Raw genomic sequence first — 23,926 nt, 5'->3', positions numbered from 1 at the left:
GACAGCGACCATTCTGCACTGATTTGGTTTGCATTGCTGCTGTTCTCCCATAAACATTCTACGTGGCATGTTAATTAGAATGATACCTCTCACGTCAATACCACACTCAACTTGTTGGCCATTTAGCCTGCTAAATGTTAAAGTAACAAGCAAAGGAACAAAAATATCTTTGTACCCTTCCTCCCTTCTCAGGAGATCAGCTCTTCTCTACAGAGGGGGGCTTTCAGGAATGTAAGTTTCTTTTTTGGTTTTATTCTTTTTGGGTTGTGGGCTCTAACTAAACAGCCAAGAGCTGAAGACCTGGACTTGAGGGAGTTTGTTATGCCGACTATCTGAAAATAAACCTTCAGGGGGGGAAAAACCAACAACTTCTTTTGAGATATCTCTGCCTGTTTGTGAGACAGACTCTGTTAAAGGCTCTGTCACAAGGGCTGAACCAGGTTCCAGCTTCCCCTAGGAGTTGGGTGCAGAAAAGTGGCAGAAATCGCCTAATCCTGTAACTTCACATGTGGAAATATCATTTGGATCAGTGGGTGATCTTCACGCAAAGGGGCTTTCAGGGCTTGCTCCTACATGTCTACAGTATTACTTTAAAGCCTCATTTTTCAAAGCTGCTGAGTGAGTACCCACAGAGCCCACTGACTTTCACTGGAATGTGGGTGCTCCGCATCTCTGAGAATCAGGTCCTTAACCTTCAAGACATTTTGACTTAAAACTAATCGCTCAAAAGGGACTTAAAGATGTAGCATCTGATATTTGGGTTTATATACAGCTTTCCCTCAAGGTGACAATTCCTGGTTAAAATTTATATTGTAGGCAAAAACAAAACAAAAACCCCAAGCCCAAGAATTCTGACCTATTCCTAGTTTAATAATACTGTGCTTTAAAAACTTATAAATGCTCCTACCCACAAACAATTTAGAGCAACCAACTGCAATCTATTAAGTTTCAAGTCATAGGGATTTCATTTTTTTCCCCTCCGCCCTTTCTTGTTATGCTATACAGGTATTTATTTGAAACTCACAGATTGTACTGTATTAAAACATATAACTGTGTGGAGAGGCATGCTAATGTCCATACTTTCCAACTTAGACTTATGAAATGGAGAACAATCTTCACTCCTGTTTGATGTATATTTTCTATAGTTTGGCTTTCTCTGGAAATTACATCATTTAGCTTTACAGGGCCAAATCTTGCTTCACTTACTCATGTAGCACCATCAAGGGTAATGGAACATTTATCCCTTTACTTCCTTTCCTGTGACTAAAGGCAAATATGATTTGACCTGAAAAGCAAATATTCCCAGCGTATTCTTACAAGACATGTTTTTGGTGATCCTCATTCCCCTCTGAATTGTCTTCCTTACAACTGTTAATAATCTTAATAGTGCACTGCTCCTAATAACTATAAAACCAAGCCATTCTAGGTCTTTCTTTAATCAAATTGTGACATTTAAGAGGTTTCAGTTAGGACTGAAATATGTTGAGATCAGGGTAACTTTGCTAGAGTGACAGGAGTTGATTAATTTTTTCAATATAATAAAAATGCCAACACAATCCCATTGGTGTATCATTCTCACAGGATTTTTTCCCCCTCCATATTTAAAAAAAAAAAAAAATCACATGCAAGAGGTTATACTGTTAGAATAATGGCTTTATTATCTGTTTGGTGTGGTTTAGCCAGGAACTAATGAAATCCAATGGCTAAAGCCTGTCCATAGATTTTATAGGGCTGTTCATTATGTGCTATTCTACTTTTATAGATTTATGAAATATTTTATGGAGGAGGCTTATTTAATATTTTATTAGTATTTGTAGGACAGCAGGTCTTGTTATTTGGGAATAGATGCCTGACAGTTGAGAGAAAAAGTTTTACAACACCGTTAAAAAGCTGATTAAATGCAAATCATGTTTGCTTTGAGACTTTCATGGTTTTTAAACTTATTAAAATATTCATTTTGTGATTTCCCTCCTCCTGTTGATTATGCAACATAAATGTGGGCCAAATTCTTCTCCCAATTACACCAATAAAACCCCACTGAAGACAGGATGGTTGTACAAACTTGAGAGTAGAATTTGATCTTGTTCATATAAGTAAACACTAGAAGCCAATGCTTAATTGTATCTCTCGACTGGTTTTTGGAAAGATGGGGTATTTTGGAGAATTAATATTATGTTCTGTTCACTTCCACCTAAGTGAGGAAAGTACTTATAAAAGCAAAGTTTATAGAGTATCACTTGAGGTTACTTGTATTGTGCCAAGTGTCTGATCTAACAGAGAGATGTGCTGGAATGCTGTCTTTTTGAACATAGAGGGAAAATACTTTTTTTGTAAGCTTTGGATGATCAATCAACAACTATCAGTATCAGACAAATGGAAAAAGATGTATTTTTCACACATCAGTGAATTTAAACTTTGCTAACCTAATGTGACCCTAGGCAAATACCTTCTTGTTGTTCATTAATCTTTTAAAAATTCAGGCTGTTTATAAGTTTTGAAAATAAAAATTGCAGGGTCAGATCCTCAAGTCTTCATACAAAATTTTCACTGTCTTCCTTGTATTCCAAAATTGGGCCAGGATAGTTTGAAGATTTACAGTGGTAGCAAATGGTAGCTAGATATTACACTGAGGAATGGTATAACTCATCTAATGATGTTTTTTCAAAACTTTAACAAGTTGTGTGTGGTAAGCCTTGTTTTCCAACCAGAGACTAGCATGTTCTGGGTATATACATGCGTGGGAGTGGACATGTCAGAAATAAAGGCCTAACTTGCGCATATCTGGTTCTGTATATTTCCTACAATCTCTGAAGCATTGTAAACTCTGCAGATTAAAGTTGTTGAGTATATTGCAGGGAAACTCCCACTTGTCTAGAATTATTAAAATTCTATTTTTCTTCCATGGCATTTTTGTTTGGAACTTACTGTTTCACTGAAGATTATCTTGAATATGATATCACTAGTACCAGTCATCACACACAGTGTTTGGCATATTGAAGAAAGCATTCTGAGATATCCTTAGTTAACCTGGAAATAGGAAGAGGACTTCATACAGGGAAAAAATATAACAAAGGTTAATTAGAACTCATTTCTGTGCTGAATACTCCTCACAATTTTTATGAAATGTTATAACTGAACTGTGCTTAATTCAATTTCAGATTTTACTTTGCAGTTGACCTTTCAGAAATGAATGACCCAGTTTGGATGGTGGGGAACAAGTGATCTGCCAATTGCAATGATTAAATAAAGATACCAAAAGAAACCACATAGGCTGTTGCCTAGCATAGAACCAGAGCATTTTCCAGCAAGTGAAATGAACATATTTCCCAGGATTTAAAAATGCTTGTGCATTGGACAGAAATGGAAACTGGGAAAGGGTAACTGTGGGTATTAGTTATTAATGGTACTATATATTATTATAATAATATCCTAACATCATTTCAAAGATTTTTCTGAAAATAATATAATTAAATATTTGAGCTTTGAATCCACATTTCAGCAAAATACTTAAAAATATGCTTAACTGTAAGTACCGGACCGAATACTCTCATTGAAGTCAGTGGAAGTCAATGGGACTGCTCCTGTGCTTAAATTTAAGCATATACTAGAGTGCTTTGATGAATCACGGCCACAGAGAGGTTATGCTATAACTCCTCCTAAAGCCATAGCTACGTGTGCAGATTGCTGTGTACCGTGGAAGTGCTTCATCTGGGACCTGTTTATAACCTTATTTTGTAAATGTAGCTACTACTTTTTAATTCTGGACTGAAAATTAACATAGACTCATAGACTGCAATGTGCCTGGGTGCTACAGTCCTTTGGGAGGCAAAAGTCTCATTGAAATCAAATGGAGTTTTGCCTGACTCCTGAATTGGCTCCATGAAGATAATCACAGGTAATTATAGACAGGAGGAACCAGAGTATTCCATTTGTGGAACATTAGTTCCCTCTGTATGAGGCTCAAATTTATATTTGCAGCTTATTTGATATTGAATTTCAGCAGGCTCCACTTAAAAGTAAGTTAACATTAATTAAAAGGTGAATATTTATATCCGTCTGGTACACAGATTACTTGGTTTGATGCATTCTTTTCTGGCAGAGAAGGAACATCGGGATCATATCCGTTAGTGGTATTTTTCCTGTCTCTTTGGTCATTTGGGTTCTATTTTAGTGGTACATTCTAAATAAAAATAAGTGACCTGCCTGTTTTGAAGTCATTGGCTTCCATTACAAATATTCTGGCATTCACTGAGATAAAGAAACGGAGTGGATTCTGATTTGTTTTCCTCTGTGAATGAATATTCAAATAAGATGTGCTGTCAAGACATGAAGAATCTCCATGTGATATTCACTGTAAAGGCTAACCTAGTCTCAAAAAGTCTAGAGTTAAATGATTGAATGGCATTACCAGTGAAATAAATTGGGAAAAACACTCTATTACATGAAAAACAAATAAAAGTATATCATAAAGGGATGTCCCAAACTCAAATGGAACAAGGATATGATTGAATCCAGTGAAAATTTTAGGAAAAAATTGAAGAAACTTTCAGGGAACTGTGCCATTTTGTTTTACATAAAATGAATGGAAGAGATCCCATTTCTGTGGAAAACTGTAGAGGTACCTCACATAATTTATAATTGATTTTCCACTCAACTGTTGAAATATCTTTTTTGCTTCTACTATTAAAATGCAACACCAGCAAAAATCTGCAGAACATCTTGGCAAATTCTGCAGAATTTAACTCTAGCTCAGAAGCTTTAAAGTATGGTCTTTTTCCCCCCTTGTATTTGCAAATGAGAGTAAAGTGAATATGTGGAACACATTAGTATCATGGATCAGTAAAACATGCCACAGTATCATAGTAGCTTTAACTAAACAACAGTAAATTTTAGCAAAGTATTACAAATGAAGCTGTCAGGTGAATTTTACATTAAAAATCAGTTCACGTATTTTAGATTTTAAATGTAATGCTTTTTATAATTCGAGTACTCTGAGCTAGTCTGCTACTCATTGCCATATGGTAAAGCAGAAGATAGACCCAAGATTCAAATCTGGACAGAGACTTGGTCTATACTTACAATGAAATTTGGTGGCAGTCGACAGGAGTTAGGCAAGCTACATGGAGTAGCTTGCGTAACTTACATCAACTTCCTAAATCCTTTTCTGCGCATTGTCTCCACTATGTTGTGCCAACGGGAAATGCGTACCTGTCGACGCAGCACTACACTTTTTGGGGAGGTGGTTTTACTAAATCGACTTCCAGATCGATTGAGCGGGTCTTCACTTCCGCTCAATCGATCCGGATAAATCGATCTGACGGCAACGAATTTCCCATCCTCAGTGTGTACATACCTTTAGTTTTCCACTTCTTAGTGTTGTAAAAGCCTGGCTATGGCAGCTTCTCTGAGTCAGCTCAGAGGTTTTTTTATTGGATATTAAGCCTTTTAGCTCTAAGTTATTGGTTCAACTCTAGCGTATTGCAGTAGCAACTAAAAGGCATTATTAATTGGAGGGTGTTTAGTGGTCTATGTGAAATGAACTGGGGGTCTCATTCCAGTTTCTGGTGAACTTGTGTCCTCATAATAACAAGTCCCACTACAATTAGCACCACTTAGCAATTATAGCAGAGGTCATGGAGACTGAATTACCTTTTCTTCCCTAAAATAATCCCTTCTGTGCAGCATTGAGGCACCTTGATGGGGATAGTGTAATGAAGCATGGATTGCTATTGCTCATATTGTATCTGCTCTGTGGAGGCAAAACTCCTAGGCTGAAGTCCTGACCCTATTAAAGTCAATGAGAATTTTGCCACGAACTTCGATGGGGCCAGGATATCTCCTTTGGTTTCCAGGGCTGTCAGACTGACACCTTTCACAAAGCACTGAAGTGACTTAAAAAATGATCTCCACAGCACTCTTTGCTCAGTGCTTTGTGGAGCAGGTTATTGAAGCAATTAAATGAAGGAGTCTCTGCGGATCACTCTGGGTCATTGTCTGTAGCTTTGCTCCATCCCATTTCTCAGCATAACCTGTACAAGAAGCTTTCGTTCAGCCATCAGTGTATCAGGATGGACCTGGTGGAGGTGTGAAAGATCTGTTGAAGAGGGCCAGCAATAAGTTCTTCTCATTACTTATATTCTTGGGTTTGTATGTTTCATTTGATGCTGATGAGGCTTTCAGGTACTTTGTTAAAGCAGATTTCCACTAGCACTGCTTGTCAGTATCGATCGGTTTGGCCAGAATCGGATCCACTATTGAGATCTTTAAGGGGATGATTTATACAGTACCCATGTTTCCAATGTTTTGGCAGCACGTGATGGATTTCTTCTATTATGCTGTTGACAACCACTTCTGTCTCATTCAAGGTGTCTTATATAAAGGGGATTTGCAACAGTGTATACTGTTTATAGAAATCCAGAGCTGGATATCCTTATATTTTCTGAAACGAAAACATTTCAGAGAGATACTATAATATTAAAACTGAAGGTAGAGATTTGTAATTATTATTAATTTCCTACCCGTGTGACATCCAAACCAACGTTACCTTTGCAAATATTGTTTGAAGCATATTACAGCCGACTCTGCCCTTCAGACAACATATACCTTCTGTAGTTTTGGCATCTATGAAATTTTTGCACTCTTTACCATCTCAATCATCTAATGTGAAAGTGGTGAGTGATCCCTCCCCTTGAGACTTGATGTTTGCAAAAGAGGGCACTGCAATAACCCTAGTAGATCATTGCACATACATCTCAGGTAGTATTGTTACTGCGATCAGAGGTCTGTTTCGTATACCTGGTTTTTCCATCATATCTCATATTCGTATCTTCAGTCAGGCCCCCAATTCAGCAAAGCACATAATCTCAATGGAACTATTCATATGCTTAACTTTAAGCATGTGCTGAAGTGCTAGACTGGGACCTTGGTGTGCCAGAGGCTGATTAGACCTTCATTGTATTCAAGAAAATGCATATCAATAAAGCACTGAGGGGGGAAAAATACAGAATCTGATCCAGTTGATATTAGTGAACTGCTCTTGCCCTTTGATCTTGGTTGTACCCAGAGTTCCAGAGAAGCAGTCATACTATTGAAGCCCATTTAATGGTGCAAGTCTTCCAGGCCCAGAGCTTTCAGCTGCAGTGTACTTCTACTCTGGAACTTACAGTAGTGATTTATGACTATGACGTGTTTTGATTTTGTAAAACAACACTAAAGACTCATTTATTTCACATGACATTCATAATTATTGAGACTGCTAATTTTATTCCTTTGTAAAGTTTCCTGGGATACGTGTCATGATGGGCACTACAAAAGAGGTCTTTTGGTGTATTAATTTATTATTTCTGCAGTAACCTGTGTCTGCATTGGAATTAAAATATTCATACACCCACGAAGAAAACATTTGGGGGAAAATATTTTGAATACAATACACTGAATCCATGTATTTTAAAAATAACATTACACAACTGTTCAAAGAACCATATGCTGGAACTTCAGTTGTACAACTTCTACTAACCGTAAAACCCAATGCAGCAACTTGCAAATTTATAGCTGAGTGAATTGTCAGAGCTCACAAAATGGTGAGCTACCACATCATGCAGTGGAATAAAGAAGAGCAGTAGCATTAGTAAAGCATAGAATATTAGCCTAAATTTCATATTATTTGTGTTTTCGTTTAACATGATTTAAATGTGGTGGTTTGTAGGTAATTTCCCCTCTCTGTTTATATCCTTTTAAAAAGAGTGAATCTTTTATAAAATATTATACATTTGTTATTTGCTCAAGGAAATCCTTTAGTTCATATAAATTCAAAGGTGGGAGTGAGAGATAGTGGTTAGATGTGGGATTTCTGGGTTTTAGATCCATTACCCACACTGAGTAGCTAATGGCCTGAACCACTTAACTCAACAGGAGGTTTGCAATTGATTTCAATTGATGTAGGATCCTGACCATAGGTAAATTACTTTACTCTGTCAGTAACTGTAGACTGGGTATAATAATATTGTCACCTAATTCGTGGTGTTCTTTATCACTACTTGTAAAGTGCATTGATATGTTCAGATGAAAGGTGAATTATTCCAGTTTTACTGACTTCCAGGATTATTCCTCCTGCTCCTGTCTTCAGTGTTGTCCAATATCTATGGAATGTCCTTTCTCTCTTTACTTCATCTGGCCTCACCATCTACTTCTTCTTATTCTTTCTAATGACCGGAACATGCTCTTTCTCCGCAATGCTCTCTTCCTCCACAAAACCGATAAACACTAATAGGCAAGCAGTAGAAACTACCAATTTGGTCAACTTAATATACCTTCTATACACACTAGCACATCATACACCATTTGTAAGCTTATTTGGTCTATTTTAAGCTGAGGTATGATGTGGGGCTCTCAAGTAATGCTGTTAACATTGAAATGGGGATAAGCAATGACATCATCAACATGTTAAAATAACCACTTTGAAATATTTGTATTCATTTCTGTTAGTATGATGGCTCTTGTTATTTCAAGACACAGCATTGGATTTCTTTGTGACTGCAAAGCATCACAACAACAATCTAAAGGGTAAACCAAAATCGAATACATTTGTTCAGATATCTTTGAAAGATAATGGAGCTGATACCATTTCTAGTCAACATCATTATCTAGTTCATCATTATGAGCTCTGTTGAGAATGCGTGGGTTACCACAGTCTTCATTGCCTAGGCAAATACACAGTTCTGTGAAAGGAAGATTGTTTTGACTACAGATGTAGTTGATTGTGCAGTGACCCCCTACTGGTACAGGCACAAATAAGGTATTGTAGGAGCTCAGATGCCTTTGGGCCCTTGAAAAATACAGGAAGTTGTTCATCATCCACATTTTTCCATCCGTGTTGCAATGGCGATCCAATATCTGATTTACCTGTGTGTGAAGATGTCCAAGTCTTTGTTTGTCAAGCTCTTTTGACATGCTCTTCAAAACTGTCCTCAGTTTGGCCAATGATGACTTCTTTGGATGGCTAGATTGAGGTGCAAGCAATTCAGGTCCCAGTGGGTCTACTTTTCTTTTTCACTCTGGTCATGGAGCACCAAGTTTCTTTACTGCAGAAATTGTAATTGTGACTTGTCTGTCACTCTCCAAATTCAGCATGATCTCTGAAGCTCCCTTTGTTTTGACAACATTAAACACAGATTTTTTTCCCCCCAGTACAAATAGGTATGACAGTCACATCCTGTTAAGTATGTTGCAGAAATCAGGAGTGTATCACAAATTGCACGCACAGGTTTGAAATAACACTTGTCAGTTGTGCTGATAATGATGCCTGTTTCAATCCACATGTTATATATGAGTTCCATTTTTGGAAGGTAGGGTACAGCAAGGACCAAAACATCTGTATCAGGTCACCTGATTGCTATGGTTCCTTTGGCATCAAGAGACCCAGAAGCCATGCTGATGCATGCAGCATCATTGTTGTATCCACTTCCTCTTGAGTACTGTATAAGTCTTGGGCTTCTTCAACACTTCTATTGGTGATGGACTTTGTTACTTCACCACTGGAAAAACCTCCACCAAGAAGGAGTGTTTGTGTTGGGTGTGGGCCTACCTTCTCAGGTGCATTTTGAACCGTGTATTCACAGAGATGTTTTACAAGTGACTGCTTGTAGGCCATGTTTTGAAACTTTTTCCATGGAGGTACAGAGCATCCACTGATTACCTGGTATTCCTTGCATCCGTCCTTACATCCTGCCCAGTGCTGTCTTTCTGTAGTTTTCACAGAGTTATTGTCACATCTGTCAACGACTTTGATTACAGAATTAGCTTAGTCAAATCCTTTTAGGACCAGACTCAAGTACTACGCAGCCTATTCACCAAATGTATGGAATTTGTCTCCAGACATTTGGTGGGTGTGACAGTCATGGCATCTCTGACGTACACAGTGGTTTCTTTGCTGCATGCTTTTAGCTCATGTATTCTTTCAGCTTGAGCTTCCAGCTGATACCCTAATTCAGCTTTCTGTTCTTCTAATTATTCCATCAGCACGGAAGGGGGACAGAGGCACAGGTTCTACTGGGTGACTAACCTTAGTTGCCATTGAAACATCAGCTCTGCACCTTGCTAAGGACAGGGCTCTGTGGAAAACAATTTCTGGAGTGATAGCTGCTCTAATTGTCACTCTTTTGCCAGGGTTACATCTGGTCTTTGGGAACATGTTAGCAAATGTTTTGATGCTAGATATCTTGACCGGGCTGACGAAGCAACATGTACCATCAGAATCAAGTGCATCTCTCCCAAATTTCTCCCTCTGATATTCATCATCTACTGTTTTCAGTAGAGTCTCTTGTACATCTGATTTACATGCAGGCTAGTAGCTATGTTGATAAGCCCTTTTGGATGTGATTTGGGGTCAAATGGGTTTGTCATATTGTTGATGACATGGTTGGTAAGAACTGTAACATGCTCTTCATCCCTCTTCAGTACAGTGGCAAGGACTTGTTGGTGAATTTTGGCCTAATAAGAAGCAGTGAAGGCACTTTTTTCTCTCATAGCTTTTGCATATTCACTCAGGACATGTCTTGGGAGGGTCCATCTGACAAGGGCTTGCTTCTTTCTTGTCTGTCCTACTATCCCACTACTGCCCTTTGAGTCTTTGACAGTGTTCTCTGTTCCACATGTCACTGAAAGAACCAAGAGTCTGACACACAGCAAAATCCCCAGATTCAAAGGCACTGCGTACATCTTCAGGGAGATTCAATGTATCAAGAATGTAGATTGGTATCTACCTGGCATAGTTGGGCCTGTTAGCAGTAAAGAAGTATGGAAGCATGACATGCTGTGTGTAAGTGAAGCTTCCAATCAGCCTCTCACTCTGCATGGACGTTTATAAGTAGTATCTGCATAACCTGGAGAAAATGACCCCTGAACATGAACATAGGAGATAGGGCACATCCCCGGTCTGAAATTCCTCCAGTAGTGGTAGCATATGCTGAGTTTCAGCATCATCAAGCTCTTTAATGACATGTTGTAAGGACTCAGTGTCTTCAGACTCAAACACCTTTTCAGTGTCAGCCAACACCTGCCAGCCAGATGCTGGAACTACATGAGTGCCTCCTCCCTGTTCACACCATTTAACAAATGAAAAAGTTTCAGAGCGCTCAGGGTCTCAAATACTAGAGTTAAGCCACATACAGCAAGGCTGAATTGTTTACCGGCAAGCATTTGTTCTGCAGTACAAGCTGCGTACACATCGGAATCAATGAGACAGTCTAGTAATCCTGCGTCTCCCTAATATGTCCCAATACATGCAGTAAAATAGCACAGGGTGTGAAAAACACCCAGGTGAATCACATTGGTACCAAATTCAGTTGTGAGAGTCCATTTCACTTGCCCAGCAATAGCACAGAGCTGCCGATCCATGCAGGGCCAAATTAACTCTCCTGTGGGACCAGGGTTTTTAGATTTTGTGGGGCCCTTTACGGGCCGGTGCAGCGGTGCTCCGGGGGGTGGGAGCACTTGGGCCGGCCTGGGGGAGACCGGCCAGCCCAGGGGCGGGGCAGACGGGCGCTGTGGTGCGGCATGGGTGGACTGGCAGCGCTCTGAGGGCAGGCGGGCCAGGTTGGGTTGGGGCAGTGCAGCGCAGTGGGGGAGGGGGACTGCTGGGGCACGGGACGGCCAGGTTAGGTTGGGGCAGGGCAGCGCTGGGGCATGGGCTCTGGGGGCGCTTGGGGTGCTCCGGCACTGGGGCCACCCAGACAGCCTGGCTGGTGCTCGGGTTGCCCAGGGCGGAGCTCTGATGGGAGAGGGGTGGAAGAGGCATGGCTTAGGGTTGAAGGGGCAGGTCCAGGGGCTAGCCTCCCTGAATGGGTGGTTCACCAGCTGCCCAGATTTTTTTTGGGGGGGGCTCCCCTTCACCCAAGGCCCTGGACTGCAGCCCCTAAAGCCCCTGCGTTAATTTGGCCCTGGAACCATGGTCTGAATGGCATGGTGCTGCCCCAGGGCTTCTGACATTACCTTACATTTCAGCACTGTAGTATAGGCTGTGGCCCTATCAGCTGGTTTGGCATCCACCATAGGTGCTTATGTAACTGCTATGTAGGCGCTCTTTGTTGCATGCTTGTGGTTGAAACCAGTTCAAAATGGAATTGCCTGCATGCGAATAATATCAACATCATTTGGTAGTTTAGGACATCACAAGGTAGTAGTTTTAAGACACCAATTGAGATCTTAAACAGTCATTTGTAGGTGACGAGTTTATTTTCTCAGGTACTTTTTCATGGTGAGTCAGTTCTGGACATGTTCTAGGTTTTTCAAATGCTGCACACTGCATAAGAGACTTGGATTGCCCAGGGAGAGTAAGTGACTTTTCTTTTCCATGCTTCAATGATAATCCAGAATCACAGGAAATATCTGCAGACTGTTCTCAAAATACTACTGTAGCCATTAAATGGAAGGTATTCTTTTCCATCAGTGGTCTCTACATTGATGAGATTTCCACCAGTATGACATGGTACAATTGCATTTACAGTCTTTCTACTTCAGATTTTGCAGAACTAGTGATGAACTGAAGCAGTTCTTAGAACTGATTGCAGAATCCATGAAGGTGTGGTGTGGGTCAATTAACTAGTGAGACCCAAACTCATGGTGTAACTCTGCAGTAAGACTTATGTGCAGTGGTGTGATAATTTTGGGACTGTTAAATATTGTGCACTCCATAACTGAGAGGCACCTTCTTTGAATGTCTTCTGGAGGATGTTACGCATTGCTGGCTGCATTATATGCCTCTCTATCTATCAGCTAAATCTTGCTAAAAGGCAAACATCTTCACAAGTTGAGGAAAAAAAGTAGCTGACCTCGGTAAACTACAATCTCCTGGCTTTGGTTAATATTGTGAGAAATTCATGTTGGCTATTTCAGACTGAAGGATTGAAGCAGCGTTATACAAAAACACTTCTTAATTTGAAAGTTGTTCAAATTAGCTGATTAGCTAATTAGATTAGCTGATACTAACTGATACTAGCTGTTAGTAATGTTGTTGCACTGCATAGAACAATGGTAGACTTTCCTGGTCCGTGCTGTATGTGGAATGAAATTAGAAAAACACTATGGGTCTGTAATTTTATGCCTGTAATTTGCTACTGGAATAGTTTGCAGTTACTACATTGGAAGGAAGTGGGGCTTTATTTCGTTGCAGTAGCTTGGACAGGAGAAGAATCTTTTTGTTGTCTATCTCTTCCATCAGCTAATAAAATGCTCTTCCATAAGGTTATTGTATTGTTGCAGTGTAACTAGATGGATTTGCTTTAAGATTAGTTTTACTCAAGTAGACAGAAAGGAATGCTGAACGATAAACTGCATTCGTAGCAGTCAAGTCTTCCACAGATATTCTGTGCAACATGTTGTGATCTCCTCTTTGAGGTGCTGCCTCTCTTATTACATTTCTTGTCTTTCTGGGGTGTGTGTGTGTATGTTGGATTAGATTTGGTGCTCTTGGTACCCATGAAGGTGAGGGAGGCAGTTTAGGATTTTGAGGTGAGTACATTGTACTAGAATGATCAACAGAGAAATAGTTCAGTATGTTGGCATTTAAATTATCGTCTTCACATTTCAGTGTTAGTCACTTGAGATGAATTGGACAGTTCATACCTTTCAAAGGCATTGTTTCAGAATCTCTGCAGACTCAAGAAGAGAACAATATCAGTTTACATTTGGTTCACATGTTTAATATTTTGCTAACTATGAGAGCTAGGAGGAAGCTGAAATTCTGGAGTACAATTCAGCAGCAAAGGCCAGATTCTGTAACAAATTCTGAATCTGAGGACTGCAGAATACATGGGATCCTGGCAACAGGACAGTGGTATGTAGAGAGTTATAGTTTAAAAGAAGAACAAGAAAACAAAGGTAAATGAGGCAGACTGGGAAGGTGAAACATTATATCATTTACAAGAAATTCCCATTGCATTAATGACAATCCTTCTCTGCTCTTTGAAATATGATGTTCTAAATTGACCTGAGTATGATAATTTTGATGATGTGCAATGTGTCTCCTGGAAACCAGTACTGTTTTTCTCACTCTGTAGTTCTCAATTCACCATCTTAATGGGTTAAGTTATTATTATTTTTATTTTTCCAAGTACGTGTTTTTTATGCCTCGATTTTTGACTGAGCTCAAAGGTTGTTATCTGAATGTATGAGTCTGCCTGGCCACCACACTACTCCAGTTTTACCTCCGTGTAACTCAGCTGAAATTGACGGAGGTATGCTGGGATGAAGGGGAAGTAACAAAGTGGTGATCATTCCCTGTAGCCAACATTTGAAAAGTGACCAGTAATTCATTTTTGAGCATGTAATTTAGGAGCTTTTAAAGGTTTTTTTAGAGAGTAGATGCTCAACCTATTATGCCAATGAGGCCCCTTTAAAGTATCTCATGTTGAGCATCCAAACATTGAGGCCTATATATTTTTAGTTTGACTGTTAATTTTCAGTAAAGAATTCCCAACTATAAATAAAAGTGAAACAGCATATAGTTAACTTTGAAAGTTGTCCAATGGCCAGCATTTTCTGGTGAGAAGTTAGGTTCTTAAAACAATGATGTCATCTGTGAGTCTGAATGTTCCTTAAAGATCTCTTTGTAGTGTGCACAGGTTGTGTATACAAAAGGCACCTGCATGTGTGGGTGAAGGCTACAATGACTCTGGAGTTCCAGTATCTGACTTAATTAGTTTTGGCTTCTGCACAGTGTTTTTGTGCACTGTATAGCAGCCAAAGCACGGAGAAGATTTTTAGCAGCTGAAGGTAGTGTGTACTGCTTTGACACCTTCCAAATGACTGCTCAAGAGACCTATAGATGATGGATGTTGCTGGAATTTTCGAAACTTACATTTTAATGTTTTAACAGGCAGATGATCCTGGAGAGGAAAAGAAGAAGTGTTTATTGGCTTCATTTCTGGCAAGTCTCTGTGATTATGTCAGTTAATGGTTGTATTATCTGTTCTCTCCATATTCAAGTGAATTGTCCTTTTGGCTGCGTTATGCCCTTAAATGGTGGTTCTCAGATTCTTGCTTTAATGTGTCTGATTCCATCGTCATCATCATCAAAAGGAGGTAACCTATGCTCATCTTTGGATCACTCTTGCAATGAGTTTTTGATGGGTTGTTTTGGTTTTATGTGTGCAAGGTCCAGAGTTTTCATGTCACTTGTGTTACTTCAGCAGGTAGTGCTCACATTTTTTAGACCAGATAGAGTTTTAATTGTTGAGTATTTTGGATTAGCAAATGTCCTTTTTCTGGGGAGATGTGTACCTATTTAACTCCTCATGAAGAATTGTGCAGATTTTAGTGTCAGATTTTGATTTCAGTGACACTAATATAAAACTGGAGTAATTCCCTTGATATCAAGTTGAGATCAGAATTTGCCATTAATCTACTTTTTACTAGAATTGTGCAAAATGTTCACAACAAAGCTGAAAAGCAATTTGCGACTTGCCTATATTGGGTTTTGTTGTTCTCTGGAAACTCAGCTAAGGCTTTTGAAGGATTTGTGAACCTGTGCTGATTTATGGTTTTTTAGCCACACGCAGCAAAATTTGCAGGCATGCATTGTTTCCATGTGAAAGCAAAAATCATGGTTGGTGATTTTGTTTCATTTTGTGATTTCAATTTTAATGTGAACTCTAACTGAAACTCAGGTAGTGTGAATCCAACCAGAAAAAAAGAAATGAAAGTATTTGAAAAGCACCCTGTGAAACAGTATTGCTAAAATGTAATTTCTTCAGACAGTTGTAAAATTGGGACGCTTTAAGTGAGGACTCATCTTCTCTTAGAACATCAACTCATAAGTCAGAGGTGGAAAAAGACCTCTTGAGTCAGTTGTTCCCAACCTGGAGTCCGGGGACCAAACGTGGCCCGTGGGGTCTTTCAAAGTGGCCCTCCACTCCCCTCCCACTGGCTGCAGAAGGGAACCACTGCCTAAGGACCCCGGTGGACCATGTTGCTGACAGCCTACAAAACCGGTGCAGGCTCCTTGTTACAGCCAAGGGGACAGGAGATCAGTGCTCCCCTTCCCATGGCTGTTTCAGGGAGCACGGCAACGTGCTTCTCCTGGGTCTCTAGGTGCTGGGGTCCCTGCTAGAGCCAGAGGGAGGGGAGCACTGATCTCCTGTCCCCCTGGCTGCAGAAGGGAGTCACTGCCTAGGGACCCAGCTGGAGCGCACAGGGCTATAGGACGCATGCCATTTCCCTGCTGCAGCCAGGGGGATAGGAGATCAGCAAGGAGGCAGCCTCCTTGCTGAACTTCTTCTATCTGGCTGCAGTGTGGGGGAGGTGCTGCTAGTGGACCTACCATGCTTGAGGAGGGGCAGGACTCTAAAAAATCAGTGCCTTATGGTTTGTAAGTGCAGGCCATCACCGTGACTTAGCTGCCAGGCCATGTGCTTCAGTGTGTAGAGACAGTCACTCATCTACACTAGTGCTTTGTGAGTGTGTGACAGACCGTGAGTAATTTGTAGGTATAAAAGAGTGAAATGAGCACAGAAGCATCAAATGTTTACTTTAAATATTTTATATTTAATATTAAATATCTGTGGTCCTTAATGGTGTGTACGTCAATACATTTTTTAAGAGTTGATAGACTGGTGACCCTTCAGGGTTGTAAAAATGATATTTGTGGCCCTCAAGCCAAAAAGGTTGGGAACCACTGTCTTAGATCATCTTCCTCCTAGTATGGTATTGCATCTTAGCATGCAAAACATAGAATCATAGGGCTGGAAGGGACCTCGAGAGGTCATCTAGTCCAGTCCCCTGCACTCAGGGCAGGACTAAGTAATATCTAGGCCATCCCTGACAGGTATTTGTCTAACCTGCTCTTAAAAATCTCCAATGACGGAGATTCCACAACCTCCTTGGGCAATTTATTCCACTGATTAACCACCCTGACAGTTAGGAAGTTTTTCCTAATGTCCAACCTAAACTTCCCTTGCTGCAGTTTAAGTCCATTGCTTCTTGTCCTGTCCTCAGAAGTTAAGAACAATTTTTCTCCCTCCTCCTTGTAACAACCTTTTATATACTTGAAAGCTGTTATCATGTCCCCTCTCAGTCTTCTCTTTTACATGCTAAACTAACCCAGTTCTTTCAGTCTTGCCTCATAGGTCATGTTTTCTAGACCTTTAATCATTTTTGTTGCTCTTCTCTGGACTTTCTCCAGTTTGTCCACACCTTTCCTGAAATGTGGTTCCCAGAACTGGACACAATACTCCAGTTGAGGCCTAATCAGCATCTACTAGTGCTTTGTTCAGTCTACTTTTAAAAGTGTCTCAAGTGATGAAAGATTATGCCACAGCCAAATACATCTGTCAAGAATATTTTCCTGATATTTAGCCCATATTTCCTTCTCTTAATTTTGTTCCATTACTCCAAGTTATATTCCCATGTATTGCCTTAAATAATTTCTCACTCACTGGTATTTACATCCTTCAAATATTTGTTGTCATTTTCCCCCACCGTCTTTGTGAATATTTAGCCAAGCTATGCCTACTTAGCTCTTTTTTAACTTTTCCTTACAAAACAATTCCTTCAGCCCACTAATTATTTGTGATGCCCTTAGCGCCATGCCTTTTGTTGCTCATAAGAGTCTGAATCCTGCAAAGACTCCTGCATTGTAAGAAGTCCCATTGACTTAAATGGGACTGCTCACAGTGGAAAAATTCAAGCATGTGAGTAAATCATTGCAGGATCAGGACCTTAGTGTTATGCTTTCCAATGGCAGAGCCATATTTTGTGAGGGCCAATTTAGATGGGCAATATAGTTCCAAAGAAGAGTCCATTACATAGGCCAGGTCCTAAACCACCTCACTTTTTTACAATCGTATTTATTGGTTTCTCCAAATCAAAGATGTACAGGCAGTGCCATTCCCATAGATCAAGGCACCTCAATTACAGAAAACTTTAAAAAAGCAGCAAGTTGAGAGATTCATCTTGGGGATCAGGCTGTGGCAGGTGAACATTGTCAACAGTGGAATAGCCTATGGATGTTTGAGTTTTAAGGAAAATGATAAATCTTCCATTCAAAATTTAGCTTTTTCAGACTGGCCTATAACTCTGGCAATCCCTGTGTTTCCTCTCTGAGACAGACCAATTGCTCATCTTATTTGGCATTCTCTGTCAGACAGTAACTAGTGGAAGCTGTTTCATCGGAAGGTGCAAAACACCATGATACACCTGGACAACTGTTCTATTCTGTACCATGGAGAACATTTAAAATAAGCTCTGGACAGTAACAACCGTCCATTTTAGGAGGCACATTATGCATGGAGAAGCCTTTGGGTGATTCTCTTCACTTTGGTTTTGCCCTTTGTAATGGAAGTAACTTGCAGTTGTTACGCCTTTGTTTTCTGTGTACTGCACCTTTACATTTCTAAGAACTCTGTCTCTTGTAAGAGACAGCAGTCATTTTGCTCTTAGAGTTCCTGCATTCTGTTATAGCAAAGACGCATGCCCTGTGTTCTCTCATGGAGACTTTTCATTTTTGTCTTGTTGATTTTTCTACAACCATAACACCCTCAGTGATACTAAAAACTCTTTCACTAAAAGTTCAACTGGTAGAACCAGTTCCCTTTTCTCTTAAAGGAAAAAGGAAATCTGCTTTATCTGCTTCTTAATTAACAAGCAGCTCTTGAGGTCATTAAGAAGAAATCATATAAAGTCTTTTTAAAATTACAGATAAAAACACCCCACATTTTATTTATAAATCATTTCATCCCCTACTTTCCTGCCAATACTTGAAAAATCATTCAATGATAAGTAACAACCCGTGGGTTGTGAATATTTCCATTGCCTATTAGATCCCTACATACCAAACCAGTGCAACTTCTCAGGTGTTTAGTATAGTCCACATAAAAGTTCTAGCTGAGTTAAATTGCTGACAACATTACCTGTACATATCAGGCAAAGAGTTCTTACGCTCTTTTTGTGAACTTATTCTATCCTTTTCTCACCTGTTTACTCTTTCTCCCTGAAATGGCTGTGACTTCCTGCCAGATTTTCTTGAAAATTAGTATACTCTTTATTGGCAAGAGCAACAGTAGCTGGAGTAAAAAAGTGAAAGAGAATGCCACATGAGAATGAACAGCATGCAGAGCGTGAGAAGGAGCATCAGCAACAGTTGGAACCAGAGCAGCTGCATCAGCAGGCAGTCCCCAGAGCTGTAAGTGGGGTTATACACATTAGAATCTCCCAAAATGAATTCCAAATTAATTTTCCAGTACTTGGAGGAAGGCATGTGGGCTAAATTCTCTGCTGGTGTAAATGAGAGCAGCTCATTTGTCTTAAATCAAGTTTTGCCCATTTACAACAGCAAAGAATTTGGCCCACAAATTTAATTCCTTCCTGTGTATCCAAACAAACGTGTATATGCTGCCATGTAGACAAATGGGGATGGTCCTCTCAAACCCAGGTGCCTTTTATCTGAGAAAGCTTTGAAGATGTATTCCCATTTAAATGCAATGACTACTTCAGTTACAACTAGGTCAAAACAATCTTCCTGAACTATTTTTACCTGGCACCAAATGCCTGCCAGCTGGTATGTTGCTGAATTATGCTACCTCACTATTAGATTTATACTCAACTGGGTATTTAATAGACTGGAATTTTTATAAAAGGAAAGAAGCAGTTAATGACACCACTTTGAAGATGTGGCCAGTGTACTGGAACAGGTGCAGCTTTGCAAAAGAATGCCAGTACTTCAGCTGAAACCTCTTAGGGTTCTTCAATATTATCATATCTGTAGCGTGATTCAAGGCCAAAATTAAAAGTTGTGTCACATCTAATTTACAAGATGGAGAGTAGTTTATCTAAGCTGGGGGACAAGCACGTTGTTACCAGGTCCCAAAATGTGTTGTAGTGTAAATGAACCCTAAATTAGAACCAGGTGTCAGCACCAGAGAACACAGGAGGGAACTAGGAATTATGGCAGAGCCATAGTGATGCCTTACTTAAGGTTGTAGTCTTTTTTTTTTGCTCTTCGAGTAGGAGTTCAAGTTGTTTATTTGATAGGTTCAGTGTACGTGCAATGTGCCCAGCCATTTAATGGTGCCATCATCAACCAGGTGAAGAGCCAGTAACTCGCCGATGAAATAAGTCAGTGGGCACTTGACAATAATATGCGACGTAGTTTGGAGTTGCCTGCAGCTGCATTGCGGGCCATTAGAAAAACCCCATTGAAAGAGCTTGGCTGCACTGCTGCCTTGTCCTGTTAAAAAATGGTTCAGAGATGACCACAGGTGCTTTGGCAGATCAAAACCTGGTGGACGGATGCTTGGATCAGTGACGAGAGAGCGATTAACAACTTTTGTAGTTGACCTCTCATTGCCCCAGGCAGATTCCACCGTCATGTCCTGTGGTGGCATAAATGACCATAATGGGTGTCTAGGAGACAGGTGAGCAGGTGGGTGGTTGAAGAGGTCTGTGTACAACGGCACGCTGTACAGCCAATCCTAGAGTAACTAAAACTGAAGGTTTATTATAAAGGATAGAAACAAATGAGCAGAGAAGTGTTAAATGGTCAAAGCAATCAGATACATATAAATGACTTTAAAGTCCATATATATCAGATTCTCAGCAGAAATGTGGAGTTTGCAGGCTTGTACAGTCCCTCTGGATGGATCTCATTTCTTTGTTTCAGTTTCATGAGTTGATCCAGAGGTAAGACGCAGGAATGAAGACAAGATGAGGATGGTGCAGCTGCATTTTATAGTTAATGCTTTGTCCCAAACACAGCCACACAGCACATGGCATGGAAAAGCCTCACAGTCCCCTGTCCATAGGCATGTTCTTACATGTCCTGGTAACTAATAAGGAGTAGCCCCTGCATTCTTTCACTGGATTCACTATGTATTTGAGTTCCTTTGATGGGCCATTAGTGCTGCTGCCTCCTCTGTGGAGATGTCACCTGGAAACACAGCACAAGTTTGAAATACAAATATACCACACATATTTAGATAACACAAAACTATACATACACATAAACAATATTATTATACTTAGCTAATTATAACCTTCCCAATGGTACCTGACATAGCATATTTAGTAAGAATCATTGTAATTTTGCAATATTGATATCAGTAATATTTTAAATGATCACTTACATTCCAGTCAGCATCACAGGATGTTCTAAACCTGGTTCAGGAGAAATGGCCATGCACAGAATGGCATCAAGATAAAAGCAATGCAAAGAAGAGCTTTAAGTTGTTGTTGCATTCTTCTCCTTAACCTGTGCACTATGCATTTTGGCCATACCCAAGGATCTGATCCAGCGTATGACTTTAATTACCTTACATGCTATCTTGCATAGATCTTTTGGTAGTTACATCTAATCTTTGTTTCTTACTAATGTAAAACATTCTCTTATATGTCATGGCAATATCTGAGCAGTTACAATAACCTTAATATAGCCAGCCAAGTCTAAAAACAATCCTCTTCTACACACTCTCCAACTCAGAGTGAAATGTTATTATACGAGGAAGTCATAGACTCACCTTTCTATCTTATCCTCCTAGAGAGAGCAAATCCACACAAATGGATGGCAGATAATACCTCAGTTTCTGGTACCTGTACCCAAACTTGCTATATGTATTACTATAATTTAATGTTTGCATGTAGTTGTGCAGTTTTAAGACTAGAGCTGGCTGTATGTTTTTTGTCCAAAAAGGCTGACCCAGAGAATCTGAAACTTTTCATGAGAAAGAGTCAGTTTCAAGGTATTTCTGAAGTGGCAAAAAAGTTTCAAAACTCTCAAAACGCCCTGTTTTGACATTATTTTAAACAAAACGTTAGTTTTCCAGTTTGAGTTGAGTTTTTGTTTAAAAATTTAAGTGAAGCAGAGTTTTTTTAAAAAGGTCACATTCAATTAAATGTTTCAAAATTATTGAAACAAAATATTTTGAATGATGTGAATAATTTATTTATTTATTGATTGATTTTTAGGTGGGAGTGGAGGGGTTGGATTTTCGGTTCACAAATGTTTTTTAGATTTTTAACTTTTTCTCCCAATTTGGAATGGAATTTTTTGTTTTGAAATCTTGAAAATTTGCACAGGATGAGGAAAATGTGTACTGTTCAGTTCTATTGGAGATCTTCAGATTGTTGTTTTGATCCTTTTCTTCTTTTCAGTAAGAAAATGCAAATGGTGGAGGCATTTTCTGTTTATGGAATCTTGGTTCAAGCCAAAGGCTGAGTCCTGGTCAGATTTGCACAGTTTTGTTTAGAAATCTATTATTATAAAGTGTTATCAGGTGAGGCAAAGAAGGATCCTGCCTCGTTCATATACTTGCTATTGAAGGTGGTGAATGGGGCAAGATGCTGTTTTGCATATACAGTTCTCCTAAAAACAGATGAAAGCAGGTCCAACAAAAGCACACTGTGTGTGTGTGTGTGTGTGTGTGTGTGTGTCTGACAGAGAAAGATAGTTACAGTGGTTTTTGCACTGCAGTGTTTATTTCGAGGCTGGAGATTAAAACAAATTGCTTATCCTTGATTGCACACAATACATCAAATTCACTGCTGGTGTAAATAGGCCTAACTGTCTTGACTTCAGTAGAATTTTTTGCTGCCAGTGCCCTCAGTAAATTTGTTTCAGCTTCTATCAGCAGTGATAAGCAAAATGAAGGAGGAGGAGTGGGAACTGTAGGGGGAGGGGAGGCCACGGTCAGGGATCTCTTCATGCAGCTACTCAAAAACATTGATTGTCGTTTGGGATTTTTCAAAGCTGCACGCGTTGAGTAATATCTGCCAATAAACACAGCTCAGTGGGTAAGACTTCTGTCTGCCTCTTGCTGAGAACTAGAAGTAAAGAGATACCAAATGAACAGTTTCTGCCCCTATTGGTCATACCCCTAACTGGGGTACTTGTCCCTGACTTAGTCCCATTCCAGCTTGCCTCCTTCACGCTAGCCATCCCTATCCTCCGCCTCCTCTGCTGCACTATTGGTGGTCTGTTGCATGCTGCACAGATGTTTTCCCTATGCTATTATAAGATTATTTTTCAAGTGGCTTCTTGGAACAGATGTTCCAGTGTGTGCACCCTCCTTCCCTTGGCTGAAAGTGCTCTGCACAAAGAGCAGATTGCATTGCTGCTCTCCTTTTGATCTAAGGAGGGAGAGAGAAAAAAGTCTCTCGCAAATGATGCTGGTTTTTGTTTCAGGCTGCTTGGCAATGGTGCACCTGGGTGTGTGTCTCCTGCTTCCCTTTTCCCTCATCACTGGTGCTGCTTGCAGATGTTTTTTTCAGGGCCTTTCTTCTTCAGCCCATTTTTTTCCCCTCTGTGACCCAATCCCTTACTCCCACTGCTTTTTAAATTTTCTTTCATCTTACTCTCTGGCGTCACTCCTTCCAAATGATTCTCTGACTATTGCCAGCACCTCTTCTTCATCTCCTTCCTCCTTTTGGCAACTACCACATTGTATGGATGGATTATTCTCACATGTTTGGGTACAAATCCTGTCCCCTTTTTGCCTCTTCATTTTGAGCATGTGGCTTAGCTTTACTTTTTGTTGTTGCTACAGACGCTTGCTGTTTGTAGCACTAAATCCACCTTTAGCTCTGCTGTTTCTGCTCTTTGACTCTCTTCCTCGGTTTGAAGACTGGTAAAACTTGGGGGGTTACAATCTTAGGCTATGTCTACACTACAGAGCCTATTCTGGCATAGCTATGTCAACATAGCTCTCTAGTGTAGACTCAGTAAACACTGACAGAAGATGGTGTTCTGCCCATACAGGCACACCACCTCCCTGAACAATGTCAGCTTTGCTGACAACTGCCCTCCTCTGTTGCCAAATCTGCATCCACACTGGGGTTTTGTCAGCATAGCTATGTCACTAGGGAGCGTGGTTTTTTCCACAACCCTGACTGACATAATAATGCTGGTATAAACTAACTGTAGTCCAGGCCTCTTGAGGATACA

Source organism: Emydura macquarii, unplaced genomic scaffold (assembly GCF_026122565.2).
Source record: "Emydura macquarii macquarii isolate MOO-44397 ecotype Brisbane River unplaced genomic scaffold, CSIRO-AGI_Emac_v2 contig_3530, whole genome shotgun sequence".
Lineage (NCBI taxonomy): Eukaryota > Metazoa > Chordata > Testudines > Chelidae > Emydura > Emydura macquarii.
This window is presented reverse-complemented; position numbering follows the sequence as displayed.